This window comes from Cibotium barometz, chromosome 61, assembly GCF_041138505.1.
Source record: "Cibotium barometz isolate CiBa-2024 chromosome 61, ASM4113850v1, whole genome shotgun sequence".
NCBI classification, from domain to species: Eukaryota; Viridiplantae; Streptophyta; class Polypodiopsida; order Cyatheales; family Cibotiaceae; genus Cibotium; species Cibotium barometz.
In genome coordinates this window covers 15,883,012-15,890,138 of record NC_141106.1, presented here as the reverse complement: position 1 = coordinate 15,890,138, position 7,127 = coordinate 15,883,012, and the positions used below count along the sequence as shown (strand labels likewise).

The 7,127-nt window shown below is 39.0% G+C and overlaps 1 long non-coding RNA gene across 1 annotated transcript; it reads right to left on the bottom strand.

Moving 5' to 3' along the window:
• Positions 1 to 978: 978 nt before the first annotated feature.
• LOC147604595 (uncharacterized) lies at positions 979 to 4,281 on the bottom strand. Its single transcript, XR_015265368.1, has 3 exons — positions 3,882 to 4,281; positions 2,265 to 2,308; positions 979 to 2,133 (listed from the first exon to the last, which is right to left on the bottom strand). It is a non-coding gene; the product is annotated as an uncharacterized LOC147604595 (long non-coding RNA).
• Between the last annotated feature and the right edge of the window lie 2,846 nt (positions 4,282 to 7,127).

Here is a 7,127-nt window from a genome sequence, read left to right as displayed (position 1 = left end):
GGAAAAGGGAGTAATCTGTAAATACCCCTCAAAAGACATGATTAATTTTGCTGCTGCTGCTGCTCCCTGTTATTGTTCCGTAGGAACAGGGGTTATCTGTAAATACCCTTCCAAAGACATGATTAATTTTGAGATCCTTGCAAGGTTGCCTTTGTAGATAAAAACAAAAAAAAATGTGGTTAACATTCTGGTAACCTTAAAATGAACTAATGAAATATCATTCACCTTTTAAATTTGAACCCTCTTTGCTGTAGCTTTGGGATGCTGGCTACCTCATTACTGTAGAGGGGTCTGCTGGTTCTCCTGTAGTGTCCATCTACTCTATATGTACCTATCTCACTCACACCCTCCATAGCCGATGGAAGCACCTTCAGGAGAGGTCCATGGCAATGTAAGATAGCTAGCAGTCTCGGTGGGCAGCAGTTCACCTCTACTGGAAGGAAACTCCCACATGGGCTAGCCTTGTCTACCAGGCGGGTGAGCTAGGTGAGGTTACTGAGGCATTCAGTGGGTTGTTGTTCAAGCTGAGCACAGTGAGAGAGGTTAGTGATGCTCAAGCTCAACAAAACCCATACAAGAAATAGTAAAAACCCATACAGGAAACAGTTCATCAGTGTAGTAAATAGGAAATAGCGTCCACACAACAAAGGCCATATAGCTATGGAAGCCCTTAGAACTATTGGAAAACACATGTATTACAAACTTTATAAAATATGCTCACTAAGAACACGATTTGCTTCAGTTCATGCAGTAGAAGATGTGATGGCTCCTCTTGCCACATTAACACTAACACATGTATTACAAACTTTATAAAATATGCTCACTAAGAACACGATTTGCTTCAGTTCATGCAGTAGAAGATGTGATGGCTCCTCTTGCCACATTAACACTACTCAGATGCATCAACACTCTCATCACTTTCATACAACTCGAACATTCCTTCTCCTCTGTTTATCATGTAAAACCCATGATAGATTATCCCTCCGAGCAGTTCCTACAACTGTTCCATTACTCTGCTCAATCTCCGCTCCACCACCGACTTGGGCCCGGTACCACTTCCCTAGTATTGAAAGGTAACATTGCTCTCAATTCCACAATGCCATTAGCAACAACAGTTGGATCTACATTTGCAAAGTTGGATGCACTTACTGGCATGACTCCTTGCAGGTCCTCTTGTGCCTCAATTACCCAATCTTGTTCGAATGCATCGCAGTGCACCACACACATGTTGTGCAAAACCAAGCATGTTGCGACCATATTGGGCACATTGTTTAGATGCATGTCACACCACTTTAGAAGAATGCAAAAGAGGGATTTCAACATACCAACAGGTATCCGAGAGCTAGATTGGATATAATTCCAATGATATTGCATTCTAGACAAACCTTCCTTACTCCCTTTGTAAGGTGATAACATCCATTGTCTTGGAGGATACCCTCAGTTTCCCAAGAGGGAGTAAATTCCCAACTCTCCTGAAATACACCTTAAAGTAATTCTCTAATCATGCATAGAACCTGCCCATCCAACATCATAATTCCATACCATGCAATTTGACCCCACAACCATTTGTAGTAAAATGGAGTGGAATCCCTTCCAGTTAAGATAATCAGCATGGAACACCCTAGGAGCTATCACTAGAATATGACTACCATCCACCGCACCGATGACAAGTGGTATGCCCCGCAATTCCTCAATTGCATCAACCATTTTCTTCATCTTCTCTTCTGTAGAAGTCCACTTAATATACGCATCATGCAACCCTGACACTTTTAAGGCATGGCCAAAATTAATTGTAATTGCCTGTGCAGATGTTGTGGATACACCATAGAGGTCCGAAAAAAACTTGCAAATTGGCTCCAGAGGCAAGCCTATGAAGTGCTTGGCTTACACGCTTATCTAAAGAAATAGCTTTACGTAGGCGTGTATCTCACTTGCTCATGTGTGGACTCAGTTGTCCACAAATGAACTCAAATGTTTGCTTGCTGACCCACAACCTAGCTTTGAACATGTGGCCTGAGTATGAGCTCATTAACACTTGATCAGCATACCCCTGTGGGGGCGTGCATATGCCCAACATGCCCTATTCTCATGCCTTCTGCATGCATGACAATGTTTTTGCCATGCAACCAAGGCCTGCACACCAACAATGTTGTTGTGAGCATGCAAATATACCACCTTGTTGCTCCACCATGTGCATCACATAAAATTTGAACCATAAGTGTGAAGAAATTGGCACAAAGCAAAATGAACAAGAATAGGACTACCTCAATATCTTCCATAGCCATCCGAAACTTGGGAGAATTTTGACCTGAAGTAATAAATAACAAAAGACAAGATGAATAACATGAGGATGCATATATGATAGACAAGAATATAAACAACTAGTTTTTTCATTTATGGGGCCAAAAAAACTATTACATTAAGAAAACCAACAACAAACATAAAACCATGATTTCAACTAACAAGGAACATCAAGTACTAAATGATGAACTACTAAATGAGGAACTACTTCTTTACAAGGGCTTGCAAAATATCGTTAAATCCTGCCATTGTGTTGCTTAAAGTATGCACCAGAGAGCTGAATGCAGACTCCCTTCTAGCCTCTAATTCCTTCATGAAATCTAGCATGTCTTTGCTTGACATTGCCATATCTTTCACTACATCCTGGATGACACTCTCTTTCTTCTACCAAGAAGAAGATGACAATGTAGTTCCATTGCATGCCTTTGATGGCATGTCACTAGCAGTAGTAGAAGCACTTTGAGGGTTTGTTTTAAAGGTCCTTCTTTGTCTCCCTCCAACACATCCCTTGTTTGTTTATGCATGGCTATAGAACTTTACATGTGGTTGGGCATGCATGTACTCATCAACAAGGTCACACCACTTGCACGTGGTTTGACAGTCATCTCTTGAAATGGAGATGTGGGCTTTGTCGCTTTGATAGTCTTCATAGACACGTTGCCACTTCTTCCTACAGCCCTCTGAGTCTTTATCAAAGTTTGGATACGTGCTAGCCAAGTGTGTAGAAACCTTCAACCACATGTCAACCCCTTGCTTGGGTGGTTTCATGAATTCATCATTCATAGGGCTAGGCAAATACACTAGGCTAACTATCCAAGGATCCTTCCACATATCTCACCTCTTGTCTTTTGTATTATGTACTTCATCTTCCATGGAAGTTGTTTTTGTGGTTCTTGTTCTTCTTTTAGTCGGGGCATTTTGGACTGGTTCTTTCAGACTCCTCCCCTTCATCACTAGGCAAGACCTCTTTACTCTTTTTTGCATTTGATTCCTTCCTTTTGGGTGTCTCACTAGGAACCAAAGATGGAGATGGAATACCTTACTTGGCTGGGCTTATGACATGATTTAGAGGTGTTGTAGGAAAAGGCTAAAATTGTCACGGTGGGTAAGGGTGTGTAGTGGTGGGTATATTAGGGTGGAAATGATATGGTGAGCTGAGAGGGGTAGAAGACACTAAAGTGGAGGTAAAACTTCTAGAGGCTTTAGGTCTTGCTATGGGGGATGGATTCATTGAGAGTTCATGGCTGAGTGCTCGGCTGAGTAGATAAGAGGGTGGAGCCCAAGAGTGGTGTGTGGATTGAGTATCCATGACATTGGGTTGTTGGGGTTACAACATTTCATGATAGTCTTCAAAGGGCTGAGAAGATTGGTAGGATTCCATTGGTGTTTTGGATGTCTGAGCATACACACCGAAGCACCAATGCAATAGATGAAGCCATGCCATGCAAAAAATATTATGAATGAAGGCCATGAAGAAAATATTATGCAGATAATATACCTACCTCTCCAGAAGAAATGTAGATAACAAACAAAAAAAATCTCGAAGAAGTCCCCTACATAATTGTTGCAGCCCATCGTACCTTCTATACAATATAAGCTCGAAGAAGCCCTTACTGTTGCAACCTCTGTGGAAAATGTGGAGATACAGAGTTTGTGAGAGCTTACAGACTATAGAGGGATGGCATGAATTGAACAAAAAAAAGGCTTAAACGAGTCTGCAAAAAAGGCTCGATGCACTCTCTGTAGAAGCACTCGCTGCAAAAAAAAGTCTCAAACCAGTCAGCAAAAAAGGCTTGAAGCAATCTCAGTAGAAGCAATCTTTGCAAAAAAGAAGGCTTGAGTCAGCAAAAAATGGCTCTTCGCACTCTATGTAGAAGCACTCTCTTCACTATTTAACAAAAAAAAAAGGCTTGATGATCTGTAGTTTGTAGCTCTTCTATTATCGCGTGTTGGTTGAAAGCGCATGTCAGGAGAAAACTTCATCTGCCACATGGCAGCTTCGTTGTGGCTACCAAGTTGGTACCCACGATCTAGGCAGCCAGTTTCACTTGGCCATGGAGCAGTGGTGGTTGGGCTCCAATTAGTGTACATGTAGGCAATGAGTGTGCGTGGGCGTGGGTGTGGTGTGTAGACAAATGTCAGATGGGCGACATTATGAGGTGTTGTGATTGGTTGGCCAAAACGCATTTGTGGGCTTCCAGCCAAGTGTGTAAACAGCCTTAGAATGGAGTTTGAGAGTCCCATTGTGGGTTCTAATCTCCCTGTGTGCTATAGAGATAACACTTTTTGAGTGTATGGGATGGGTGATGAGTAATACCATGTCCATGTGTACTATTTAGAAAAAAAGAAGTTCTCTTGTATAAATATAAGGTGAATACATGAACAATAGCATGTTTTAGCAAATAAATATATTCAAAAGCAAGGCTTCTTTTATCAAATTGTATCTCATTCATCTATTCAAGAGCTTGGGGAGAATGAGATAAGTGGATTCAATTTGCACATCTTAATTTCTTGACCATAAACCCATTATTTCCAAGTTGAGCCAATTATTTTCCAAGGGATCTGAGGGTTCATTGGTAAGTAAAATCTTATAGAGGTACTATGTAAATAATTATGAGATGACTTGAAGTGGGAGGAGAATAAGGAATTCTTGCTCACATTTTTGTCATGTAAAAATACATGCTTTGTCTGCTTTTCAAATTGACATGCTTCACATACTTTGTGCATACCATCGACTTTAAACTTAGGTAGCCCTATTACAATTTCCTTAGTCTGCATGCATAGACTTTTTTATGTGCACATTTACATGCCTAATTCTTTTATGCCAAATGTATGTATCTGCGATAACTCTTGAACCATTTGCAAACATTGCAGCATTCACTTCAAGCATATTTACATTGAGTGTAAAAATTCTTCCCACTCTGTTGTCTTTTGCAAGCAACCTGCACTTATCTTCAAAGTCTTCTACACATGATAACCATCAGGGTTAAACCACACCTGCAAACCTTGCTCAATCATTTAGTCAACAGAAACTAGATTCTTTGTAATGTTTGGAACATGAAGTATATTTGCAAGGTACTTCACCTTACCATTTTGCATACACAATGTCACATCTCCAACATGGAAAATTTTTATAATGTTTGGAACATGAAGTACATTATGCAAGGTACTTCACCTTACCATTTTGCATAGACACTAGCACATCTCCAACATGGGCAATCGGATGACCAGTGTCATTCCCTATTTCAACAAAACTTGGTCTTTCAAGACTCTTGATTTCCTGATGGAGGGGAGAGTACTTCTCCAATAAGTTCTCGGGTTTCTTAGGGAAGAATGGCATTCAAAGACAATTTACATGTAGATACACTCCGCAGCAGCAAAATGGAATTGCTAAGCAGAAAAATAGGCACATTGCAGAGATAGCATGAGCATTGATGTAAGATTCCTCCCTCCATCTTTTGAGATGTAAAGGTGTAAGAACCTCCCCTTTAGTCTTTGTAATCATTCCCTATTTCAGAATGCAAGAAAATATTATTTTCCCTTGTTTTTGGTCTAGAGAGAGAAAATATTCTAGAGAGAGATAATACAGTTTTGAAATATGTTTGGATAAGTATTTTCTCCCAATCAGTAGGAAGAGATCCCCTAAAACATAATTTCAAAAAGATTTTTCAAATGTGCATTAAAAATTAAATGATTATGTGTATTGGACATCTTAGCCTAGGGGTACATAATTTCAAAAAAAAATGATTAAGGTCCAAATAGTGTTCAAGAAGGGCCAATAAGGTTAATCCAAGTGTTGGAATAAGAAAAATGCAAAGAATAAAATAAAATCCCCCAAAAATGAGTAAATTCTCACATAAGATGAAGAATTGACTAGTAATGGGATTTATTAGTAAAAAAATATGATTTATTAGTATAAAAATGCAATTTTGACACCTTAGGAAGGGGGAGGGGTCTCATGAAGGAGGCGATTAGAAATAACATAAAGGAGGCATTTTTTAATTCAAAAAAATGAGATATTTCATCTCTCCTCTCTCCTCCTTCAAACCAAATCAAAAAAGTGAGCGAAACTAGTCTAAACTTGTCTAAAATGGATCAAACTCGAGCTGGAAGCCTCTAGATTCTAGTTGGACTTGATTGGTGGCCTCCCTCACCTATAAATAGACCCCCGTTCCTTTGTATTTTCATATTGGAGTAACTCTATGCTAGTGTAAGTTAAGTTTCAGTTTAGTATATTTCTATTATCTCTCTACCTTGCTTCTCCATTGTGAAGCTTAGGGGCTCACTAATCCTCTTCTTCTCTTGGAGATTACCCTCTTTTACTTGGTGTCCAAGCTTCTTATTTGTGGGATTCACTTCTCTCTAAAGAATCAAGCCAAAAACTAAGGGTAAGCCTAAAACAATGGTGTTGTATTCTCTTCTTCAATTATAATCTTCTTCCCAACCTACCTAATGCTTAGGAAGCATTTTAATCCATGGTTTCTTCTTAAAAACCATGCTTTTATTGATTTATATTGTTTAAATGGATTAATGCTAATTTTTTATGCTTAAATGTAATGTTTTTGAATTGTAAATCTCTCTTTTTGTAAGAATACTCACCTTTATGAATTAATCCTTCTTGGAAGGATAGATCTTAGTCCTAATCTCATTTTCTTAACCAAAACTCCAGGCCTAACAAGCTAGAGATGGAGATTAAATATTTTTATGATTTTTAATCTAATTAAAATGAGGATTAGATCATTTATGCTTGTTTTATGTTAAGAAAATTCATAATTATTCATTCTAAAGCGAAAGAGCGCTTGTGCTAGCATTCTTATAATTATCTT